The 27,128-nt window shown below is 39.0% G+C and overlaps 1 protein-coding gene across 9 annotated transcripts in view; it reads right to left on the bottom strand.

Moving 5' to 3' along the window:
- The window catches only part of CHRM3 (cholinergic receptor muscarinic 3), a 274,717-nt gene extending 248,598 nt beyond the window's left edge, over positions 1 to 26,119 (bottom strand). For 5 of the 9 annotated variants that reach the window (XM_051783780.1, XM_051783777.1, XM_051783783.1 and 2 more), the window contains exon 1: positions 9,308 to 9,385. The gene's annotated coding sequence lies outside the window, so the exon portion shown is untranslated. Of the gene's footprint in view, positions 1 to 9,307; positions 9,386 to 25,948 lie in introns of those variants that run through there. The other 4 variants (XM_051783778.1, XM_051783774.1, XM_051783776.1 and 1 more) reach the window with 1 other exon arrangement.
- Positions 26,120 to 27,128: the final 1,009 nt, after the last annotated feature.

The raw sequence follows: 27,128 nt of genomic DNA, 5'->3' as shown, positions 1-27,128 counted from the left end.
GAGAAGTAAATATTTGGGAGGTTGGAGCATCCTGCTGTTCAAAGTACCTTCACAGAAGTGGAAACTTTTACTTTGAGAGCTGTTTTTCCTAGGAACAACAAAGCATATTTAAGAGACAATTCTGAGATTCTGATATTTTGCCTTACTACCACACAAATCCATGACAATGCAAAGGTTTCTTCCAGTATTTCACCATGCAAAAGAATTTAAAGAAATTCATGGTGCAGAGAGCTGGATTAAAACCACATAACAGACCTAAGACAGGGATGAGCAGGTAATGATTTAACTATTGAACAGAAAATAATGCAAAAATAGGTTCTTTGTCCGGGCATATGTACTGACCTCAGAGAATGCGCCGCATGTGAGGTAAAAAAGAAAAAAAATTAATTATAAATTTCAAAACCCTATGGAAGACTGCTTTCAATAAATATACACCACGATTTCCTGGACTAAAAACAAAAACCCTCACAGAGATTAATAGCATAGTGATTGAACAAACCATAAGGTGCACACCAGCACACAAGCCTTACATTCCCTTTATCTTTCTTTCTTTCTTCCACATGGTGAAAGAGCATAAAAAGAGTACTAATAATACTACTGCATGATCAGTGCTGAAAGTTAACAGCCTCAATCTTCTTTCTTTTATTGTAACAGGATTTCTACTGTACTACCATATTCAAAACAGCCATTTAATTAACTTTACTGAATTAATTTTTTATTCCTTATTTAAAAAAAAAAATACTTGAATGGTATAATGGAGACAAAGCTGACAGAGAGCTGCGTTTTGACATTTTCTTTTCAGTTGTCCAGGGACCACCCATCTATTCAGAGATACTGAATGGGAACTGATGAAAGTAAAGAAAACAGAGGTTTTCTTCTTCAAGAACTCCATTTCCTTCATCAGACAAATTGTAAGGAAGTGGTCATTCCCATCTTCCCATGGTTGAATGAAGAATCCCTGGCAGCATTTGTGCAATGGGGGAAAAAAGGTATCATTTGTGGATCCAGACCAAAACAGATCTCTCTCCACTCTGCCACTCCCTTTTAGGATTGCCGTGATGAGGAGAAGCAGCATTAGTGGTTTGGGAAGTTTTAACCAAGAAAAACAACCCAAACCCCCACACAACTACCACTAATAACTAACATTATTGGAAGATTCTTTAGGCAAGTAGTTTAATACTAGGATAGTCTCAGAAGCAACTCAGACATCAGCTTTTTTAATTAACTCTCATTAAATTTTTAAAATATTTTTGTGGTCTTTAAGCACATGGGATTTTTCTTGACTGAATCTTCTTTAAGTGAAAAGAAATTATTAACACACAAATTAATCACAGGTTCATGGAAGGAAACTTTAATTTAAACATCATCTGGTTATTAGTGCAAAGAATTATTCCCCTATTGTTCTCCAGAACAAGTAGCACATCAAGGCTCATCTGTCATTATCTTCAATTCTTCTGAACCATGGCAATAAAAGTTTAGACTCGGGTCTTCCTTGGGTCTTCCTTTGTTTTACCATTAGATGAGAAACCAAATGTTATGAAGAGCTATTTCTGCTACACAATTTGTTAAAGCAGGAGCAAAGAAACATACAGACATAGGACAATGCATTTTATCAGTTTTATGTTACATTTTAAAAAATGTTTCCCCACTTTAAATAGAACTTTCCAGATTTCTGTTCAACTAGCTGAAATTAGAGCTTCAAAATACACTACTAGTGAACTTTGAGAGTTTAATATCCACAAGATATTATTTTAGAAGAAATACTGACTGGTTTCCTTTAACCAACAAAACTCAAAGGCTTAAAAATATTCAATACCCATAATATCACTTTATAGAAACATCTAAATACATAGACTATGCAAAGGCAAAAAAGGCCAATTTTCACACTTTCTGAAAAGTGATCAGACAGAGATACTGAAGGCTCTAAGAGAATGTATCCAATAATGATACTAACCAATGTAATGTAACTGAGCTACATTTGAACCAAACCCACCTTGTTAGTGAGGCCATCATACAATTTTTGTACAGACAAATTAATCATGGAATGATTGGGGGTGGAAGGGACCTTTAAAGGTCATGTATTCCAATCCCCCTGCAATGAAGAGGGATATCATTAACTAGACTGAATATCAGGTTGCTCAGAGGCTTGTCCAACTCGACCTTGAGTATTTCCAGGGATGTGGCATCTACCACCTCTCTGGGCAACCTGTTCCAGTGTTTCACCACCCTCATTCTAAAAAAACTCCTCCTTAAATCTAGTCTGAGTCTAATCTTTTCTGGTTTAAAACCATTACCCCTTGTACTGTTGCAACAGTAGTCAATAGTCAATTCAACTATAAAACATCAAGGACAGTTCTTGGAGGTATAAAAACATTTAATAAAACTTAAGGTCAGAAAATATTACTTCTATACACAAAGATTTTTTTTTCTGATCTCCTGTATGTTGCAAATCTCATTTCAATCATTTAAACTGCTGTGTTTAGGTCTCCTAGAGCTAAGTTGCCAGGGAAGGCCTGTCAGCACAGATGGAGATGTGATGAAGGAGTGCTGGGGGCTGGACAGCTTCACTGATTGTGGTAACCTGTCTATGCTGATGCTAAAATCTGGACTTCACTCTCAGTCATCCTGCATCTGACTGTAGCATTAGAGAGGAGAATGCTTTAATATTAGGCTTTCTGTCCTCAAAATCCCTCTGCACCATTATTGCATTAACTTTCTATCTTTGATATGGTTAGCAAGCTGAGCTATGAAGTTTTGTTTTGTCGGTTGGTTGTTTTGTTTGGTTTTTTCCCGGATGCATTTCTCCCAACTTCTTGCTCATTTGCTCTTTTCAGTGTTTTCCTCCTCATTTCTTAACACTTGTTTTCAATACAAATACCAAAGGTGTCTAGGGTCAGCCTCACCAACTGTAACCACAGTTTTTTTTTCACACATTTAGATACACACTCAGAGGTATACACATATTCCCATATATGTGCTCTCATATATATATATATATATATAATGAATATACAGATATCACAGTCATTTTTTTCTACAGCACCACCTAGGGGTCAATGGCTCTTTCAAAGTTCAAGTGTTTTAGACTGTGATTCCTAGCCTTACGACTGGGGTCTACCAGACTTCCTCGATTTTAGAAATTGGCTGCTTCAACCGTGTAACTCCTTTGATTTCTCCGTCATAGTTGTTTACTGCTTTGATAAAATGTGTAGACAGCATAATTGTCAATGATTTCATCTTTGTTTCTAGATCATTAACAAAAATTATTTTAAGCTCTGAAATGATGGACAGGCTTCTTTTTGAAGAGCCATTTTTGAGATGGCAGCCTGTTCTTAATCCATTTAGCATATGTTTTATTGGTAATGCAGTTAGTGCAATAAAGTGATGAGCACATTCCCAACTTCCATTCTTTGCTTTTGGAACCACTTACACATTCGTATTAGGACTCACCAGAAATAATGCATAACCTGTCCTGGAAGCAAGGAACAGAAGCTGTTCTCTTCGTTTTCAACAAGCACCAAGGGACTACAAAAACCATGCTGCTTCTGCTGCCTTCCAATCTGTACATGTAAGGTACCTCCCATCAAAGGAACAGCTTTCAACATTTTGGGCAGTTACAGAGGACTAATCTTACATCTTCCTCTAGCAGGTGGCAGGATCCTCAGACTCCTCACATGGTTTCCCTTTGTATGACCTTTCTTCCCTTCATGGCAGCACAACCTGGGCTGACTTCCCAGTGCCAGTCCCAGCTAGCTCTTTTTAAGCCCTTACCAGGGCAGTCAGGAATCTCAGAGGTGACTGGGGCCTCCTAAAGCTTTAGCACGTTCAAAGGAATCAAGGGAAGAAATGCTCTCCAATTCACAGAAAGAGGCCAACAAACAGAAAGCTTCCTAATGATTTTATTTTCTTTCCCGTTCACACTCATTCACTGCAGAAAACATTGGACTTTTTATTCCTCCCATCCCAAACCACTTAGTACTAGTGGGTATACAGCCTTCCACATGCTGTTTCATGTTTCCCTGTATTGTGGCAAAAATATTAAGTGTCAAGGCATTTTTTGACTCCATCATTTAACAAGCAAGGTATAAATTTCTTTAGACAGAAATTCCCAAATTCCTAGCTGCACTTTAGGTGCTCGTTTCTTCTGTAGCATACATTCTTTCCCTAGAGACTAAAACCACTGAAATAAAGCAGAATTATTCAAAAGTAAAATTAAAATACATTGGAGGAGGGGGACATTAAGGGTCTGCACCCTTGCATGGCTGAAAACTAAGCCCCTTGATTAGCAAACATTGCAGTGTGTGCCTTAGGTACTCTGTGTAAGCACAGTGTGGATTTATTGAATAGATCATAGTTCAATTCACCTCCAAAATTAATTTTAAAATCAAATAAAGAAGAACTAACTTTTGCAAAATGAGCAGTTTTTTAGAAAACAGCAGATACATTTTACTTTGGATAAGCTTTTATTTCTGAATAAGCCAAGACACAAGACGTGCTAACAACTGCCATGCATTACACAGATAAAAGTCAGCATGTGAGGCACTGCAGCAACCCTTGTAATATACCACAGTTATACAGAGAGAGATTAAAATGTCAATCTCAATTAAACTGAGCTCATTAATTTCCATTAAATATGCCTATTCCTTTCTCTACAAGAATAAGTTATAAATTTCATTTAATCCAAGAGGTATTTCAGACCAAAGAAGTTGACCAGATTTACATTAGACCATGAACACAATCAGAGGCACTAAAGAACCAAGCAAAACCTGCAAATATCTCCTTTCCCTTCTGAGGAACAAATGAGACATCTCCTAAACTTATCTTTTGAAGATCATCCATAAATTGAAAGTACCACTTTAAAATTACTTCTATGAGCACTAAATTATGACATAATTTCAAACAAACAGACCGAATCTATACAAAGGCCTTTGGAGGTAGTTCTAGATATTGGCCACAGTTTTAGTTGGAGGCTTAGATTCCCATCAGTATTGCCAAGTTTTTCCATGAAAAAACCATGAAAATAAACATGCCATGAAAGGGGCATGTTTATTATTTCACAGGAAACTAAACAAATAAGCTAAAAGCATAAATAATAATTTAAAAAAACACTTAAATTATTTTTTTGATTTATTAAAAAAAAAAAAACTTTGTCTTCTAAACTTACTGTATTCTATTTCTCAAAAATTATGTTCATCTTTTCCGCTAATGGGTATATATTTTAAAGGAAATACGTAGTTTGAAGCTAAGGAGTTATATATGGTGATGCACAGCTGGGGAAATGCTAAAGAAAAATCTCCATCTCTTTTCTAATGTGTAGTAACAAATGATACCACTTACGTGAAGCCAGTTTCATCTAGTCTTAGGAAGAAAGAGAACAGCATACCAAAACTGGGCAGAAGTATCTCACTGCGTTTACTTATACCTCACCCATGAATTACATTTTTAAACTAGCACTTCTTAAAGAAATATATGAAATATTTGAATGATTTTGTTGCATTCCACAGTGTTTAACAAATTCATAGATTGATGAAGTGCAATTAATGCAAAACACCGTACAATAAAAATAAGCTAGGTACTTTACACCATGCAAAAAGGTATGAAAAATTCTCATATAGCATAGGCAAAAGCTTTGGTAGGGCAACAAAAAACCCATATTCTGCATTAGATAGGTATTTCAGTGGAAGAGAAATGAGCAGTGTACACGCAATGGTATCTTCATAGAAATTGCCATTCATGGGTGTCAGTACTGCAACAAAATCCCATGAGCCTGTTTGTGTAAACCATTACACAGGTGGAAACTTATAAGTTATGCTTTCAAAACCAATTCTTTGTTCATTTGTAACTGGATGACCTTTGTAGAGATAAGCCTTAAGCTTGAGCTAGCACCAAAATTTCAATTTAGACAACTCTATCAAGCTTGCAGTTTAAATGCATCCTCTCCTATCCTAAACTGGTATATGGCATATGTGAGATTTTTACATGTTTTATATGTTGCCTCAGACTTCTGTGCTTCAGGAGCAAGTGAGATCGTCCTTGTAGTTTTTAAAGGTTCAGCTATACTAGAAAGCTTTGCACTTCAACTACATCCAGTCTGCTTACAGCTGCAACAGCACTTCTCCTGTCTGCTACCATTTCATCTCCTCAACACACATGGATATTACCAGACTAGGATAATTATGACTATTGTATAAATTAGGCCAGTTTGGAAACTAGAGTGTGGTACATAGTACCACAGAACCATAGTACTACCTATGTCACATTTCATAGAAAAACCCTATTGCAATGACAACAGTATCCATAATTTCACAAGTACATATCAGAATGGATTCTTAGAACATGACATCTGACAGTATTTGATACACCTTCTGCAAACGAAGTATATTGCTCAGATTACATAGCATTTCATATTTGCTCCAACCCAAAATGGGTTCTGCTAATAATAAAAATAAACATTGTTTAAACCAGCTATGCAAGACAAAAGAAACATTTCACTGTTTACAAAAATAATTTAAACCAATAAATCTTTAGCTCACCTGGTGCAGGTTTTCACTTTTCCAAATGGTAATTATTTAAAACAGAACTTGAAGAAACAGAAAAATTAAAGAGAAAAGGCCCATACCACAGAAAATTCAAACCATGCTAAAGTGGGAGTGTCTTCAAAAAATAATGTTTTTATTCAGGCTGACCTAGTACTGGTACTATAGCCCTAGGCTCAAAATAAACTGAACTTCAGTTTGGGTATTCTTGCCTTATAGTCCATCATGCTTTCAGAGTTCAAAACAGCAAAGTAAAAGATGATTTTAGAAAAGATAAACACTTAAGGTTAATTTATCATGATGCTAAGAAAGAATTAAAACAAATCAAACACCAAACACCACACCATTCCATTTCAGTTTTTACCCAGATGCTGCAAACCTGAAATATGTAAGCAGTTGGAGCTGCACTAACAATGCTTATATACCTGGATAGTAAGAGCTACTAGCTTTTCCTCTTGAGGTTTTTTATATGAATATCAGGCAAAAAATATTCAATCCAACATAATAAATTTAATTGGACCCTCTTTCTATAGAGGTGAATTAATTAATTTCTATTGACTCTTACAGAGGAAGAATTCAGCACGTATTTCCCTCAAGCGTGCTTCCGGGAAAGGACTGGGCACAACATTTGTATCAATTCCAGCTTCATTCATCTCAATTAAGCGCCTGATGATGAAAACGATGTTCTACTTCTTACAGATCTATACTGGCACCCCAGAAAATGCTATTCAGTATCCCAAGTGACAAACTGGTATCATTAGGAGCTTCATATGATTATTTTATGACTCTCGTACCACAGATTAGTATTTCTACTTGGCTGTTACCTCTGAAGTAGAGCAGCGTACCAAATGGGAAATGCAATTGCAGGCACCTTCAGCTAAACGCAAATCAAAAATCAGAGTTCAGAAGAGGCATATCAGTAGTTACAACTTCTATTTTTACAGTGGGTAATAAAAGACAACATCCTGAAAAAATTTGAGGATATAAACAAAAGGATATGTTTATAGCACTTAAAGAACGATTTTGGCAAGACTAGCGTTTTTCTAGACTCAAGGTACAAAGCATCTAGAAGAGACCAAAAACCAGATGAAGATAAGGAAAAACACAGTAGTTACAGGTTTTAGTCAAATGGTTTCTCCATTAGTTGATTCTCACCACAGAAGCAACAAAGACTTTGAATGGATGACTGAGGGCTTCCAGCTCCTCAGTCTTCTCAGACAAGTCTTTTCTCCCTCCTGTTACCTCAGGGAAATGCTAAAAGTGTTTTGCAATCATGTAAAATCATGCATCTCTAAGAAGCAATGAGGCTACAGTGAAGTCTTACAAAAGCAGCTTATAACCCCAAAACTGAACTTAAACTTGAAAGCTGTTTCAGTTTACTTTTCAACTCTTTGTTTCACCCATGAAAGTTTCCACTTGTTGCTTAAAATAGCAGAAGGAACATTTTTGTTTACTTCCACGGAAGAACAAAATCCCTGCAATATCAAGGCAATGAAGAATATATGTACGTGAGAGAGTGGAACAGCTTCTGTGGCCAAATTAGTCAAGCACTTTGTATATGGAATTAAGTATAGCAGGGAGAGCTTCCTGTTTTTCATTTTTTGCCTACTGATAGAAGGGTATTAGTGAATGCAATTTTCATATCCTTGCAAACATTTACATAAAAAGAATAGGACAATTATCTAGGAAATGTAGTTACTGTACCTATACTAACCTCTAAGCATGCATATATGCCCAGACAACTTAGCCTTGACTCATTCCATCATTTTAAATGTAACTATGCAGGACTGTGTGAAAAGAGCTCTTTACTCCCACTTGCACATCACTGTAAGAAAGCTATCATCTGGTTCTACAAGCAAAAAAAATATCTCACATAACTGTATGTGATGACAAGAAGGGAATTTTGACCTTCTGAAGACATATTACATCTTCTGTGCATGAAATTAAAACTGAAGAGCAGTTACCATCTATGGAAGGTCCTGCCAACTCCTGCAATATGAACAAGAATTAGAGGCTGTAGAACTGTGCTTACATACACATACACTTATGTATTTAGTCATTGCTCCTGAGAGAAGCTGCCAGTGAACAACTCCCAAGAGTATAACACAAAATTACACATGAAGGGATTTGCATTGTTGCTTTGGGGTTTTTTTAATATTTTTTGCTGTGGATTTTGTCAGCAAATAATTTGCTTTGCTTTAGGTCTTATTATGACTCAACTTTGACCCTTTCATATAGTTTCTTATATAAACACTCAAGAATCTCAGAAGTATAAATCTTCTGTCTTTTAAACAAAACTGTGAAGCTAACAGATTTAATTGATTCTGCAATTGATTGGTTTTAACCCAAATTACTACTGTTCAAGATTTTTCTTGATAGCAAAACAGAAACCAAACCGAATCATCTTCTCTCAAGCAAATATTTATACTCAACCAGCAAGGAAAGGGCATGTAAACAGACTTCAGTTTGAAAGAAAAGCCCATGTGCAGAGTTTACAATTGTCACTCAGGTCAAACAGTATCCTCAGAGGCAGTGTGGAATTGAACCCATGGGTTCAAGCATACATTACTGACTTCCCAAGAAAACGCTTAAGTTTGAGACTATCCTTTTCTCCTTGGCAGGAGAAGGCTTTGAATGACGAACAAGAACAATGCACACAGAGACTGTCAGTCTCAGCTGCGCTCCTGTCCTTGCTTCACAGACGGCCCACCTAGTCCTGAGGTAGCTCCATTTTATAGCTTTTAGGCAAAGCAGTGGTAACTTCAGTTTACCTGAAAACCCAGAACAAAGCATGACTCTTGGAAGGCTGCTCAGTGGTCTGCATAGTGACAGCAGGGGATGCAGCTACAGGACAGCCATCTCCCAAGTCATTCACATGCAACTCTTCCCTTGAGGAGACACAGGCACTGGCCTTGCTGCTGAAGCAACATGATATGATATGAAATATATGGAGAAAGCAAACATCTGACTTGCAATTAAGACAGAAAGAGGGATGCTTGCTAAGAAACACAGAAGACAGTGACAGCTGGAGTTCTTGTTCAGGTATATGCTAGCTGGTTACACAAAGTATAACCATGATCTCCAAGCAGTGCTAACCAGAGGAGTTGTATGTTTGGGGCAATCTCTAGGGAAATGACTAAAAAATGTTCAAAACAAAGCATGTGGTGCTACTTTGTATGGCAAACGAGTGATCTATCCTAAGCTAATGATTTCCCCTCCTTATCCAGGGATGAGTTTTACGGATGTGCAGGCATTGAACTAGACTGCTTCTAAGCATTCTTGGTCCAAAGTCTTCTCCTGAGAATACATTTGTTTGCCTGATCAACTTGTATCTTTAACTGCAAAGACATTCCACATCTACCCAATCCAAAGAAATTTTTTCACTTTACTTGCTGAGAAAGCAAAACAGCCAATTATCTTTTCTGTTTCCTTTTCAGTATTCGACCCGACTGCTTTCCACAGTTAAAAGTAATCTCATAGCATGAACTATTTCATTTACCCCAAAAGGGGATTAGGACTTCTTGGAAACATTTTCAAAATAAACAGTTTCCTTACCATGCTTAAACAATGATTATTTAAGCAAGGTAGTCAAAATGTCTCAGAGGAGTTGTACTTGTCATTGTACAATTTTCAGCATGATCTACAATATGACCAGCCACCAGTGACCTGTATTAATCACGGGCTAAAGTATAATTAAGGTAAAATTAATGTACTGCAATGCTCTGGCAATTGCTGTTCATGTTTCCACCCTTTCTGCTGGCTTGCCAGACTACTGCACTTCTGGTGGAGAACTGGTCTGCAACTGAGGTCGAGCACAGGAATTCATTTTGCGCAGAGCAGAAACGTAAATGGACAAAAAAAATTGAATCAATTTTTATGAGCGTACAGAGGAATTCTTTCCATCCTGATTATGGCAAGAGCTATTGGGCAGAAGAGCACTGCTAAAACTACCTAATTAAAAACTGCCTGTCAATATGATCAACAGGAGCTAGAAAATTACCTGCTAATGTACTGTCCCTGACTGTAAGGGAGAAAACGTTTCACTTCTTATCTGGTATGTGATTTAAAATACCATGTCATTGTATAAAAAAAAAAAGTCTATAATCTTGTAGCATCTACCCTAATTCTGCTTTTCTTCCCCTGTACAAGAGCTTCCAAATGCCTTAGTCCACAAGCACCAATACTCACTCATTTTTTCTTCAACATACACGATTAGCTTCTCTCCTGTGACATGCTTATGGTTCTGCTTGCAGTTCACATTAATGGTGAAACATCTGCTATACTGCCACATAGAAGTATTGACTTAAATTTGTCACTGAAGGATTTTTCAGCAACCCAGCTTGTGGAAATATTTGACTACTACAGCCTTACAGTTTAGCGAGAAATATAAGGCAGTCTCAGAAATAACAAACAGTCTCAAGAAAGATAGCTTTAACAGATGGCTGGGAATCTGGAAACCCATTTCCAAACTATTTCCTCTAGCTGAAGACCCAGAAAAAAACCACCATCATGTGATCCACCTCACAGTCAAAGTCCTGTGGAATTAACTGCAACAGAACATTGAAAACTTTTGGGTGGAGGGGAGTTTTTTGTTGAAGCAGACAAGCAGCTCCATTTTTCAAGGGATAAAAAATGAAATCCTTTGCACAAATGATTCATTACTAACCAGTAGTTTACAAACTCACAAGCATCTTGAGATGCAGCTGCATCCCACCATGACAGAGTCATTTAAGATTACATACAAAGACTTCCAGGAGCCAAATCTTGACATTTCTCCCTCATTGAGAGGTGCCTGTGCAAATGCTTGTACATGTCCAAGTCAGGAACACATGCTAGTGAACTATTCCAACACCACCTGCCGTTATCTCATGCCTGCAATTGCCTCCAGGCTCCCAGTACCTCACTATCAGACAACTTGCACTGTCCTGTGGAAATGGAAATTATCTATCTAGATTTTCAAGGCATAATGGTAATGCCAAAGTTTGAAAGCACTGCACTTCAGATCTATGAATGACAGAAACTTAAACTTCCACAATTCCTCCCCACTGACTAGAATCATTATAAACTTTCAACTCTCCTGGGTGGCCAGCCTGCCTCTACAGTCAGATAACTGTCCTCATCTCCTTTCTCTGAATTTTAACTAAATAGAGAAGATTAACAGGAACAGCAAAGGGGAAATCCCATAGCACTAACTCAGTGAAAATTAGACAGTATCTTGTCCATCTGTCACCTAAGCTAAAGAGTTTAAAAGTTTCCTGAGGTAGTAATATAGCTGTTGTGGAATTAATACGTACCTGAAAAACCACATAAGTTCACTTGACTGTAGTTAGTTGACTAATTTTTAGGTTTTGTCAGAAGAGAAAACAAATTCCTCAGTCCAGAGTTATTTCTTTCAGGTTTTTTATCAAAGTTGTTATGCAATGAAGTCACTTTTGTAGCATCCAAAGTTTTGCACATTTCAGCTCAACTCTCATTACAACAATTTCAAGCAGCTCCTAAAATACAGGATTGGTGGTCAAAGCTTCTAAATATCAACAGGGGAATTCACAAGTCACTAATTATACACTTGCTTTTCCAATATGGACACTGCAACACTAACACTCAGCTGACATTTGCAGTAACTTTCATTTCAGAAAGATCAACAAACACAAACAATACAGAAGGAACCAGAAGTGTATAACACTAAGGGTATGCAAAAGGAAAATAAAGCAGCTGGTACATGGTCTGCTTTTTCTTTTTCTTCAAGAGGCCTAAAGAGCTTCAGTTGTAGTTATTTAAAATTCTCATGGGTGGCAGAAGCTGAGTGAACATCGTAGGTATTCTGTGCAAAGTTGAAGATGACTTTAGAGGAGCTACAAACTGACATAAGTAAATGTGAGCTAGTGGAATATAGCTAATTTATAACCACTCTGATGCTAACCCACATTTTTTTACATTAAGTTCCTTGGGATAAAATATCACAATATACTTCTACAGCTGTTTGCACACCATATTTACAATTACACAAGGAAAACTAGCCTCTCAGTCAAACATACTGTGCACATTCAACTTTACATCTTCTGGTGTCAGTATGGACTCCTGAACATGACTTCCTTATTTCAATGACCTTTTCTTTGCTATATCAGAAATTTTTGTTAACTTAATATGACCATTAATTTAGGTAAAGTTCAGCGGTCTAGCAAGCACTCAATAACTATTTTGCTTTAACATAGAGTCATTTAATCCATTTCAAAGCACTCTGCACTACATTACTGCTGAAGCCATTTTCACATATTTTCATGATATCCCAATGACATGACAAAAGTACAAGATTTCACTAAATCCAGAGGTAAAGCCTTGCTACTAAATAATGCAGTCAAACAATCTATTAAAATCATTGAAACTCCAAGTTAAAGCTGTTGAAAATTGCTTGCTGACAAGTCACTAGCTACTCATCTTTTTGTTCTATGCATTAGTCAGTTTCTCAGTCACCTCTCTCAGCTCTGTACAAGTATTGCTGGAAAGATAAAATGCCAAAACACCACAAATCCACCATTAGTCGTATTACTATTACAGCAGTACTATATCAAGGAGCTTTCCCTCTTACGGCCCGGTTCAGAATATGACGTTCTTACCTTCACATGCACAATACAATTCAGGTTCATTCTGTAGAACCTCAACTCTATTCCGTGGGTGCCATTTCACTCAAGTTTCTCTAATAAAATTCATGTTTTATCCACACAAGATCTATTAACAAGCGCAATCAAAACAAAAACTTCCTACCCAAACCTATGAATAACAACCTCTATTCTTATAATTTTGTGCATAATTACCTGTTTAGAATATTTATTCCAGTTCCATGATTCTCAAAATGAAAGTCCTAATATATACACAGATCACTTCATCAGAACTGAACTTTTACATAAAATACACATAACAAAAAATATTTGGAAAAATTATATACAGCTAACCAGCAGAGGGGTGCAAAAAGGACACTAGAAATTCAGGAGGGAAATATAATCTTCAAATGAAAGGTTCTGGTCTGGTTGTTACTCCGAACTAGGATCAGAGGAAGAATATTTCTTAAGCTTATCTTCACATGAAAATAGCTACACATATTATAGCTTTAATCTCATTTAAATTAATATAATGTAACTGCTGCAAATAGTTCGGGGATATTTATTTCAATTTATTTTGCTTAAGTTGATTAGGACAGGCCTTGAAGTATGTTTTGCACACGTACACTCCACGCACATCATTGGCTAAAACAAGAGCAACTGGCCACATATTTCTAGAATTCACATTTCTGTTTCAATTTACTAGGAGAGGGTAATATCTCTGGTAGAAAAAAAAATTGAAGGATTTTTGAGTTTTCCAGTTTTCATGGTTTAAAAATGTTATAAACAAAACACACAAGTAAAACTGAGCAGAAAAAGTCCCACGCTTTTCACTGTCTGAGCTTAAAAAAAAGTAAAAGAAAGTGAAAGACAGGCTGAAGTGAAACTTCAATTTGTCCAAATCCAAAACAAAAAGAAAACCCAACCTATAGCTTAACAGTGCTAGGTGTCACCCCACATCTTTAAGACAGAAACACAGCCAGATGGTGTATACACACATCTATCAAATGTAAGAACACCTCTATAGTGTTTCCTCTTTATGTTGTAGCTTTTAGACATAACCTCCTGCATGAGCTATCCAAATATGTTAAGTGAACATTTTCTGCATCTATTCATTGCTCTTAATCATTAATAATCCAGGATACTTGGCATCAAAGACTGGGGGAGGGGGAGAGGGGAGGGTGAAGGGAGATATCAGAACTACAGTTTTCTAGTATACACATTCAGGTCCAAGCATACCTTATCATCTTAACCATTAGAATTCTCAAATTTCTTACAGAAATGTTTCTTTTTAGGACTTCTGCCAAAAACAGTAAGGTAATTATCTTACCTTCCCTAAACTGACGATAATAACCTGTAAGTGGCCATGAATTAGGTGCAGGACTTTCCACAATCCATGGAGAAATTAAATTAATAATTTAACTTTGTAGATTCAACCCAGTTACCAATGAATCCATTACATTTGTTTACCCTGAGATCAGGAGCAGCAGCATTACCAATTGAAAAAAACAAGTGAAAGGCCATCAGAAGTTATTTTCAATATAGTAAAAAATAAATACATAATGAAGGAAAGTAGCTGCTAAAGCTAAAAACAAACACCACCACAGTTTCAAACACACAGTGAATAAAAAAATAACAAAAAAAATCTGAGTAATTGAAAGAAACAGCCTGGAAATCCGAGTTTTGGCATGCCTAACACTAAGATTCAGAAATGCTCTCCTTAATGACATTGCAACACCCAATTTCAATCACAATCATAAAGCAGAGTCACAGTCATGCAAGTCACACAATCATAAAAGGCTGTAACACAAATATTCTCAGTGTTCTAGTGTTCTTGTTATATAAATCAATATACAAGACAAATAAATTATGACCCATCCAATTACGTAAGCCATATCAAGAAAATGTTACCACTTTATAAAATAAAAAAGATGAGGTTTGGGCTTTGTGAGGTTTTTTGTTTGTTGCTTTGCAGTTTTCAGGTTTTTTGGGGGGTTGGGGAGTTTTTGGGGGGCAGGGGGTTGTTGTTGACTGGTTTGGTTTTCTTTTAAAGGAACCTTTACACTCCATAACTTCTACAGAAACAGTAATCACAGTGAAATTTTAGAGAAGCAGAAGCAAAACTACAGTTGTTGTAAAAAAAATGCATTATTCCTAGAAACAAATAAACCCACCAAACAACAACATATGAAGTGAAACAAGTTGATGATACCTGACACAGAAAAGGATACTGGTTGCCTGTATGACTCACTGTATCACGGAAACTTTCAAACTGATGTAATAAGGATAAGACCTCAGCATGCTAATATTGGCAGGTTGCTACATATTAGCCATTTAGCTACATTCAAAGTAATCAATATGCTAAAAACTGTTTCAATTTCAATATTTTCTCCTTGAAAACAACATATCCGATCATATTTATATTTGAAATTCCGTTTTCTTAACTTGCAAATATGACAGCAAGTGATAATTGTGTACATGTGCTAAAACTGTGGGGAAGAAATTAGGAGAAATGAGGTTTTTTGTGTACTATTTTATTTCAAGCAAAGTTCACTTGAGATCATGCTTGGTTTCCTCCTGATTGCTGCTGTCAGCTTACAAGTCACATAGCCTTCATTCTTCTGTTTCAGGCATTTAAAAGCGTGATTTTACCATACCCATAATTCAAGAGCTGATCCTGGCAGCTTACATCAGCAGTAGATTTGCTCACAAGAGCCCTGAAAATCTTTAGCATGTAATGCTTCATGAAAATTCTGCACTCCAAGTACCTATTTACTGAACCACATTTCTGGATGTCAGACTCAACATGCACTTACTTAAATGAGTTTTTTCCAACCTAATTAAAGAAAGCGTCTAATACAAATCTGTAAAACTAAATCCATGCTTGCTTAGCGTACTTGAAAAAAAGCATCTTTCCAGAATCATCATTTTCATTTAACAACTTAATGCTGTTTTTTGAGGAGGAGGCAGGAGAGGAGACTAATAAACACTAGTAAAAATCATGATATCTGTTCAGCTTCAATATTTTATTCACAGATGGCAATAAACCACAGTGAATGCAGAAATTAATATAACAAATGACATTTTTCTTCCTCAAACTGGATGGAAAGGTAAACAGCTTCAAAGCTTGTAAGAACGTGCTTTTAACGATAGATCGCTTGGGTTGTGCTTAGGAGAAATATATCTCATATAAAGTATGATCTTCAGAAACATAGTATTGAAAATAAGATTTGAATGAATCCTTCAATTAACTTTTTACCAGTAAAATAAACATCCAATATTTTTAATCACTGGTATGAACCTAAAACTTTGATATCAACACAAAAACTCATCAGTTCCCAAAGAGTTTTGACATTAAAGAAAGTTAAAACAGTTTTGTGTTCAAATTAATACGAATTTGTAACTTAGTTTAAGTTCTATCCAGCTCAAGCTGGAAGTGTTCAAGCCAACATCACTGCAAAAGAAAATTCTAAATTTCTAGAGATTGCAGTAGAAAATTATCACATCTTAGGCAGTTTTTAAAGATTATATATGGAAACTATTGCTGTATTTACAAACATTTTGTTGACCCTGGCTGGATACCAGCTGCCTCCAAAGCTGCTCTATCACTCCCCTCCTCATCTGAACAGGGGGAAGAAAATAAAACAAAAGGCTATGGGTGAAGATAAGGGCAGGGAGAGATCACTCACTGATTGCCATGATGGGAAAAACAGACTCCACTTTGGTAATAAGAAAATTTGCCCCATCAAAATCAGAGTAGAATAATGAGAAATAAACCCAAATCTTCAAAACACCTTTCCCCCATGAATGGGATCTACAGTCAGTTCATCACACATTGCCTCAATTGCTCCTTCCTCCTCGGGGGGAGAACTCCTCACACTCTTCCCCTGCTCCAGCATGGAGTCCCTCCCACTGGAGACAGTCCTCTACCAACTTCTCCAAACTCAGTCCTTCCCATGGACTGTAAACCTTCATGAACTGCTTGACCATGGGTCCCTTGCAGGTCACAAACCTGATCCAGTGTGGGCTCCTCTCTCCACAGGTCCTGTCAGAAGCCTGCTCTAGCACGAGCTTCACAGAGGGTCACAGCCTCCTTCAGGCACCCACCTGCTCCAGCATGGAGTCCTCCACTGGCTGCAGGTGGATCTCTGCTCCACTACAGACCCCCATGAGCTGCAGGAGGACAGCCTACCTCACCACAGTCTTCACCACAGGCTGCTCTGGTGCTTGGAGCACCTCCTCCCACTCCTTCTTCACTGACCTTGGCATCTGCAGAGTTACTGTCCTGTAAAGTAACTTTTTTCCCTTCTTGAATGTTATCCCAGAGGTGCTACCAGCATCACTGATGGGCTCAGCCTTGACCATCAGTGGGTCTGTTTTGGAGCTGTCTGGCACTGGCTTTATCCAACATAAGAGAAATTTCTAACAGTTTCACACAGAGGCTGCCCCTGTAGCCCTCCTGCTACCAAAATCTGACCACGCCAACCCAACAAACTTCTTTTCAATCTTGCTTGCACATTTTTGCCTCTTTAGCATTCCCTTCAGCAAACAAACACAGCTTTCATTGAGCTGAGTGAGAATGAAAATTACTGACTCAGTACTGAACAGTATAAACACCGTCTGCTACTTCTGAAAAGTACAGTTCATCTTCACCTTCCACATAGTTGCTTTCACAAAACAACTGAGTTTTTTTGAATGGAGATATTGAATGGGAGGAAAAGTAACAGTCACTTGTATTTTTATTTGGAAGTCTTAGTAGGCACTATGCTTTTCCAGTGAAAACTGCTGTATGACTGAAAAGGAAAAACCTGACAATCCAAGGCATATATCTATGACTGTCTATCAACAGGAAAGTCAGACACTGTCTTCAGATTTGTTGATATACTCCCATATCACACTGCAGTTTAACACCAAGGAAAAGGAGAACCAATACATCTACCTAACACGTCATCACTAGCCAGTAGCTACTGAACAGCAGCTTCCAGAAATGGAGCTACAAATTATTCTCATTGCTTTTCTATTTATATTAGTTCCCTTTGCATTGTATAGCATTATTTTTAGCAACTATTTTCTATAGCAAAATCCTTTACTCCTTGAGTTGTAATTCGGTAAGCTTCTCTTCCACACACATTTGCTTCATCTCTTTCATCACCATTTGCTCTGAAGTCATTCTTTTTTAGCCCTTTATTTTTTATACTGCATCCAGACACTAGAGATCAATGTTTTTTGTCTTCCAGAGAAAATCTATGTCTTTTTTAAGAGTGAATTTTTTTTTTCCATCACTTCCTGCAGGAAATATAAGACAATTTTATACAAAACAATGACCAGAAAAAGAATATAAAGACATGTGAAATCAACAACTCTTCACCACAAGCCTCCTTACTAGATCTAAATCTCCCTGAATTTCTCTCAGCAGCTCCAGGCCCAAGATACGACTCCAATTCTCCTTTTTTCCATACCTCCTTAAGAGACACTGCTAAACTGACTTTGTTTCTTAGAAGAAGCTTTCTGCGATAGATATTTTAGAACACTGTTTACATACATAAATATTCCAAGGATCATTCGTCTTCCAAGAACCCTGCAAGTAAAAGATACTCAGTGTTTCTTCACTATTGATTTTGTAATGCTCTTTTAGCTTTTATTGCAGTATTTTCTCTAGGATTTCCCAGTTAACAAAGCCATATCACTATGCTAATAAAAGGAACAACCAGGAGGTACAAGTGGAAGGGAAATTTAAAGCTTTGACTGCTTGAAAATGGTACCATTTGACATTATGCAGAGAGCTTTGAAGGGTTCTCCAAGAAGACGTGTTCTGACAAGAGAAAATTGCAGAGCTGTGGCCTTCCATGCAATTTCATTTTCAATATTTACGTCCTACCAATTATTACTTGTAAGGTTAACAGTCTGGTCAGAGTAACCACAGAAGGTCTGCTAGGAGTCAGAGGCACTGCATATACCAAAACATATATCAATAATACACAGAAGAGGCAGTCTTGACATCCAGTGAAGCACCATTATGAAGCCATCACTTCTCGAGGTGAAGCAAGAATCCACACAACGACCCTTCCCCCCCCCAGGAGACCCTTCCCCCCCCCAGGAAACTGTCACATCCTTCCCAGGATTTCTGCCACAGGCATGTTCTCCCTAGAATCTAGAATCATGTTATTCCATTTTTTTCTGGGTCTTTTACTGTTCCCCCTTCTTCTTTTCTCCGTCCTGTATGTATGTAAGAGTCACAGGCTCCCACAACACTACCTTCAGACTTCCCTCCTACAGGCACTGCCCCTTCTTTGACTCTTCCTTAATTTACAGTTGTCTTGTTCTTACCCTTCACCTGTCCTTATACTCTGTTCTCTCACAACCTTCTTTCAGTGCAATCAACATCCTCAGAAACCTAGCTCCCCCTAAAGATTTATAAGCTTTCACTACCTCAAAATCTATCACGGCCAATAATATCAATCTTGGACTTGCAGTGTAAGACATTTCCCTTTTATTCCAATGTTCCTCAGGTGTTTGGATCTTCCACACCCCTTATGCCTCCTGATGTGTGTGTGTGCATATATGGATAACTTCCCTTGTCTGCCTGTTATCAAGAGAGATGACAAGGTAAAATGCAAATAGCAATCCATTTTGAGGAAGGAAAACAAAAAAGATGCTGGTGAAAAAGCAGAGATAAAGCACTATCTAATTCTGAGCTCGTAAATTTGGATTATTTGCTGTCCAGTTAATCCTGAAACCTGCTTAGGGTTTTCCTGCACATCCACTCTCAGGGCTAAAGGGCAACTACACTTTGAGTAAGGATGCAGCAGTTTACGTTGAAACATTATTATCAAAGATAAAAATCTGCAGAGTATTCCACAGGGTGATGTATTTTATCTCTGATGAGACACAATGTGCTGTAATTATTTTGTTTAAAACAAGTATGCACTTTCGTATAGCAACTGGAGATGATTAATAAAGATAATTCTGAAAATTTTCAGGTTCTGTTCTTTCATGACAGTTTTGAGTGTTTGTATTACTCCCTTTAAAAGCTCCTTAATCCTTTGAATAGTTCTTACTATTGTGCTTATTACATATTAAGATTGAATTCTCCTACTAATTGTCTGCAGTGAAGTTCAAAAGGATTAGTTGCTATAGCAATACTTCATGTTGATTCAGAAATTAATGATAAAAGAAGTGGCAATTAGTACTATTAATTTTTACTAGAGAAATATGGGAAAGTGCTACAAGGCTGCTGGCCAAAACAAAATAAAAAAAATAAAAATAAAAAAACAAACAAACAAAAAAAGCACTATGATTTTGCATAGGTGACCAATATAGAACTTGCAGCCATCAAAGCAAGCATAATGGATATTTCATGCTTCAGTATGTGCAGCATGAGTATTGCTGTCTTAATACCTCAAGACAGACCCAATCTCTGTTGTGTTTCAGGAATTCCCATAAGATCACAAGGATGTGTCTCCTTTCATACATAATGGCACTCGGTGGGACAAGATCCTCTACATTAGCATAAGGAAGAGAAATTTAACACTTTTCTCTGCAGATTTGACACTGTTCTTTCAGAGTTTTGCAGAGACCTTTCTTTGGCATTTTTAGTGAGTGCAAGTATGTTCATTCAAGACAATGACCTGCTTACTCTCATTCCTGAGTAATAGCCATGAAGCGGATAAGTGTTTTCCAGGTCACACGAAACCAAACGAGGTAATTAATATTCTATAACAACACTACAATTATCTCACCAAATTATTTATTATTTGATTTTTTGCAGCCCAGTACCTTCTACAAGGTATTTAAGGTTTTAGAGAAAATTTTCCTTTTTTTTAGGCTTGACTTGCTATTTAAATCCTATAAAGGATAGTGTGTCTCTGCATAACTGTTTAAAGTGTAAGGCTGAAGGAAGTGGAACACTTTCCTTCTTCAGTATGTATTTAGTAAGATTTTTTTTTCATGTACGATTTGACAGCCTTAATAGTGTATTTCCTGCTACTAGAAACCCACATAATTACTGAACTCAAATTTACTTATTTCATAATGAAATGATGGAGGTTTTTTATAAATTCTTGTGGATGATAGATAGCATTTTTTTCCCCTTCAAAACTGTCATGTTTATATTCTTTAGATGTTATAGTTGATAGCTTCTCAACATTCCTGCATGAAAGTCTGAGGTTTCTCAAAACCCATTAATCCTAGATGCTGGAAGGATCTTCTGCTTTGGACAAGGACATACAAGAATAAGGAGGCTGCAGGACAACGCATGATGTCACAACTCTATACATTTGACCCGAAAAGGGGTCCCTCCATATATCATGTGGAGCCTTAAAGGTCTGTGAAGAACCTTCAGCATCTGGCTCCTAATGCTGTCAAATAAGGTAATAATGGACAAAATGTTCAACACAAACACACCTAGAGCTAAGCAGGTAAACCACATTGCACAAAACCCCTTGGCCAACCACTGGCATTGAGATTAGATAATTTTCTTTAACAGAAGTCATGTACATAGACATGCACTAGAAACGCCAAGCACTTTTTTAATCCCTTCCTTCCAAGTTTCTCAGTCCTCTATGAACTTGTTTGTTAGAGATAAACTTCTGACTTTTGTATTACAAGCTTTTGTATGTCACAATTAATCTTTTTCCTATGGAGATATACTGGGAATGCAGAAGGACAGATTATCATCTAAATATGGTGAGAGATTAACCTTACACACCATCACACAGAGTCCTTACCCAGAGGGGGAAAGAAAAAATAACCAGAAATATAGATCATTATAAAGCCCAATTCCATCAATTTGTTGAATTTAACTGGAAAATTCTGAACCCCCTGGTCACATTCACTATGCCCACAAGAACTAGCAGAGCAGCCACCACTTCCTGGAGATCAAGTTTAGGAATAATGCTCACAACAGAGATCAACCAGACGGTTGGTCTGCACGGACTCTGATACTGTGACTATAGTGATGTATTGCACTTGGGTAAATGAACAAAACTTTCAATTTGCTTGCAGGAAAGTGTTCTAAATTAAAAAATGTTAGGTTTTTGTTTACTCTATCTTTAGAATGAAAGGACAAAAAACAGAAAAGGAAAGGTAATGGCATTGACAAGTGGCTGCATTTTTGAATAATATCCAGGAAAACACTTTCTGATTATCCATACCCTAGCTATATTATCAAATATTTCTCTGTTACTATCTCCATCAAGATTAATTTACAGAAGTATCAAGCTGCCTCTAGCTCTCATTCTAGCAACTGATTATTTATCATTTGTAATATAACTGACATCTTTTGTTTTTCCAAATATTTTCCAACCATAGAAAAGACCTTGCCTTCAGTTTGCAAACATTTAATAAAGAAATTCACTTAAGCCTACCCTCCTTTACACCAACGGATGCCTGCAGCATGAAACCACACACTTAGAACATGCAAGAGGGTTAATCATTCTAACACACAGTAATTTCAACATTTGACATTCAGGAGAATGCCTTTTCTTTTTGCCCTCACTGAATCTCCTAATCAGGGTTCCATGTACAAGGTTGTGTTACAGTGGCACTCAACCAAGGCACAAGAAGTATGTTGCAGCCTGCTCTTATCCTGTCTTAAAAGAAAAATAAGACAACTCCTGAGCATGAAGTCGTAGTTTAATCATGGCACACCAGGCTTATACTAGATTTATTTATAATGTTTTGTACCCCAACCCCATCAGGTACATAGTCTCGTATATGCTACAACACTGCTGGATGGACTGAGAGGCACAATTTGGGCTTCTAGAGGTGTAGGTGATGGACACTCTCCCAGCTCTCTAACTGACAGCTTCACACATTACAGCAGCCGTGCAGTCTGGCAGAATTTATATTCTTCAGTTGAAGACATAGAATGAAGTTACAGGGAATGTAGCAACACTGTTGAATGGATTTGCAAAACAGACTACTTTTGGTGTTACCAGGCTCTTTCTTTTTATTCCAAGCTTACAGATCCATTTAAATATCTGTTACATATTCATAAAATATGGTACTTAAATACAGATAAGAATACTGAGATGGCACTGCATATCCTTCCCCACATATTTTTATCCATACTGTTCCTTATTTTAAAGCTTTATTATATATCTTCACTAAATGAAAATCTGCCATTATAGTATGCGACGCTATTAATATTAGTAAACTGTTTTATTATGTTATGTACTAAACTAAGCAACCATGCGTTTACATGCACTGAGCAGAGCTTTCATTGCCTTCAAATATTGCACAAATACTTTGTCTTATCCTCAGAACACCATCTCCTCTTAATGGCAAACAAGCTGTAATATGATAATGAACAATATTAATTAAGGTCATCCAGATCACTCAGACTTTTTCCAAGCATCATGCACCTTTTGCACCCCTTTCTGAGTCACATAACACTGCGTAAGCACAGGAATTGTTGGCACAAAGTACACATTTAGGCTGTCTGCTACAATCAAGACAGAGAGAACAGGAGATATGACATATGAACCATAATGCTGTAGTATTCGTGTAGAAGAAATTTTTACCTTAGTCATCACAAGATTTTCTTTAGAGTTTAGGATTTGATCCTGAAAACACTGATAGCACTAAGGCTAAAACCCAAATACTAATGCAAGAAAGGGAGGTTTGAGAGTTTTAAACCAGTTACTATAGCTTTAGAATGAAGAGTGTAGTAAGTGCAACAATTTTTTACACCAGCTTACAAATTAACCAAGAGATTTTACTCCTTAATACTAATACTTAGAACTGTAATTTAAGGCACCATTGAGCACTGTGTGATGTTTTATATGGTCATGGCTGGTTTTCACTATGAAAGCAACTACTGAGGCTGCTACTCTAAAATGTATAAAGCTGTTGGATGCAGACTATATTACTACGAGTAAGATGAATTTTTTTCAGTAACAGAAAGAAAAATGGACTGCACTTGATAATATACAGATATATGATACAAAGTATGCCATTGGCTCCCTCCAGAAAGTTACTATTCATCTACTTGAAAATGAGATGAATTTACAACTCGTGACAGTTTCTGTAATAAATTAGGTTTTATTTCTTTTGAATGAAACAGGAAAGGATAAAAAACCAAATTTCTGGGTTTGGTGGCAAAGTGCATCTGGTAGAAGAGGAGAACTTGCAACATGTTTTGATATAGCTGGCAGCAAGTCAGATAAATTTCATACCGGATTATCCCTGGAGCATTTCATTTCTTTGTTACTAAAATCCAGCAAAACTGCTACATTCAAAACAACCCAAGAAAATTGTTTTCAGTGTTTCAGTTCAAGTCAACTGATTCTTGTTTCCTAATGCTGGAGTTACTCTGTTAACATGCACAGGACACCAACTTAAAAGACATTACTCTGAACGAGATTCAGCACTGGAAAAATGTAGTCTTCATAGTGCTCTATGGGGCAATACGCATAAAAGCTTCTGGTAATAAAAGAACTATATTAATTTTTTTTTTATAAGAAGATAGCAAAAAACATGAAAACTTTTTTAGACACAACATCAGAAAACCCTGCAATACTTCTTTATTGCCACGGAAAATTGCTACTGTATGAGTGACCTGCTTGCTTTCAAGCTGAAGTACGTTTCTGAAAGCCACCAAACCAGGCTTCCAACGTGGAAAAAGCAGTGTTTCCTACTGCAGTCCTGGTCCAACACAACTAAGTAAACCAAATGCTGCCAGATTAAATATAGAGGCAGGCGAAATAAAATCAATATATCATTCACTAACTTTGAGGTATATAGGTACGTAAACAAAAAAAAAAAAAAGTAATAGTCAATGTAGGATGTAAACACAAGAAAATATATCACTTGGGCAACATCCTCAGGACATATCCCGACTTCTGTTTGCTGTTTTTAAAGTTTCTCAACCTGTGTCAGCGATACTGAAGTTATAGTTCTTCAGTCTGCAACTACTTCTATATATGGTCAGCACAGATATTTGCTGGGATTTGCGTTTTTCCAAAGTAATCCCAGACAATCAGAAGCCAGTTAATCAGTAAGAAAACCCGCATGAGTGGATCCATAGCCCTTCACATGAGTCCATTTGGGCTTCTCTGCCCCAAGACTTATACAGCAAATGGAATACTGCTAGTTACGGTTTTAAGTAAATACTCGGGCTCCGCTTCAGACACTCCCGTGGGTGCGCTGGCAGCGCACACCCTACCCCCCGCTACCTTCCCAAACTCCAGCCCGCACTCCGGTGCGCGATCCCCGCTGGATCCAGAAAGGAGCGGACACCGCTCACAGTCGCGGGGACGGTCAGCGACTGCCCTCGGGGAGGCCGCGCAGCGCTGCGCGCCCCCGCACTGCCCCCGCGGGACCGGCCCGACAGCGGGCGGCACGTCGAGCGCTGCCCCGGGGCTCCGGGGCGAGCCGCCGCAAGACAAGACGCCGCGCTGTGCGGCGGCGGCCCCCGACCTCTCCGACTCAGCGGAAGGGCGAGCCTACGGGCACCTCGCGGCGCTGCTCGAGGGGCGCAGCGCTCCCCGGGAGCGGCAGCTCCGCCGAGCCCCGCGGGGAGCGGGGCAGCCCCGCCGCACTCCGCGGAGCCCTCCGGCGGCCGCCGCCGCTGCGACCGCCTGAGCCCCCTCACCCCGGGAGGGCAGGGAGCAGCGGGCAGGGGGTCCTAAGGCTCCTCACCCACCCCGCCGCAGGGACCGTGTCCCCAACTTTCCCCGCGGGGAGTCCCGCCGCGCTGCCGGCCCGGGCGGCACCGCACGCCGCTCCCCACCGCTGGCACAGCGCACGCAAGAGAGGACAAACAAACAAAAGCCCCCCAGACCCTCTCGAACCGGCGCTTCTCCTCCTTCCTACCTGCCCGGCTCCCGGCGACCCCACAACGCCCGCTCCGCGCCGAGCGCTCCCCGCAGCACCCAGGTGGCGTCAGGAGCGCGCTTCCCACGGGCGGCGCGCCCCCGGCGGCCGGCACATCCCCCACCGGGCGCCGCCGGGAGGAGGGCGCTCCGCACCCGCCCGCGACACCGACACCGACACCACCACCGCCGCCGCACCTGTGCCCGGGCAGCGGCACCGCCCCTTCAGTGCCGGCCCCCGGGTGGGCGGGGGCGCGCCGGGACCGCTCGCCCCGCGCCCGCCGCCGCCCTCCCCATGCGGCCGCCACACGAGGGACACCCCGGCCGCGGCGCCGCCGCTCCGCTCATTGGCCCGAGCGCCGTGAGCTCACGGAGCCCGGCCCCGCCCGCCCGCCGCCGACCCCAGCCCGGCCCGGCCCGCCCCGGCGGGTGCCCCGGGGTGGCCCTGCGGGGACCCCGCCGGCGGTGCCGGCGGCCACCGGGCGGCACCGCCGTGGCGCGATGTCGGGCGGCCCGACGGCCCGCGGCGGCTCTGAGCTGGTGGGACACTGGTGGGACACTGGTGGGGACGAGCGGGCGGGGGTCTGTCCGCAGCCTTTGCCTCGGGATGCAGGGAGTTAAAAGCAGAGGGCTGCCGAAGCCATCCCTTGCAAACAGCCTGCGAAGTAGCAGGGACTCACAGAAAATGAGATTATGTGAGAAAGCCTTCTGTCAGTCTGCCATGGTTTCTTCTCTCTTTTTTTTTCTCCTTTTTTTTTTTCTCTGTTTCCCCCTCCCCTTTTTAAATCTGATTTTATTGGCTTTAATTGAGATATATGAGCACCTATTGCTTGAAGACTGTGGTCCTATTTGTGGAGAGTAAATCGTTTCCCATTGCATATTAAATATGCCTCTTAATGAGGCATATAACATCAACCAAATCACGTATCATTATATAGCTCCATAATATGTATTAATATGGTATTTATTCATTACTATCAACTTTTCGAAAGGCCTGCTTAAAATATTCTCCCCTCTCAGCTAATCAAGATATGCTACAAACTCACAGGAACCCAAATAATTTATTAATATACGCTTATACTCAATTAAAATATGTTGTATCAGAAGAATGTAAGAAATCTGCATTTTAAAAGATCCTGTAAAAGTATGTTATAAGTTATTGCATCAAACTGAGGTGTCTC

The sequence above is a fragment of the Manacus candei genome, unplaced genomic scaffold (assembly GCF_025592945.1).
Source record: "Manacus candei isolate 608988 ecotype Guabito, Panama unplaced genomic scaffold, ASM2559294v1 h1tg000017l, whole genome shotgun sequence".
Taxonomy (NCBI): Eukaryota; Metazoa; Chordata; class Aves; order Passeriformes; family Pipridae; genus Manacus; species Manacus candei.
Note: the sequence above shows the minus strand (reverse complement) of the source record. Positions and strands in the feature narration are given on the sequence as shown.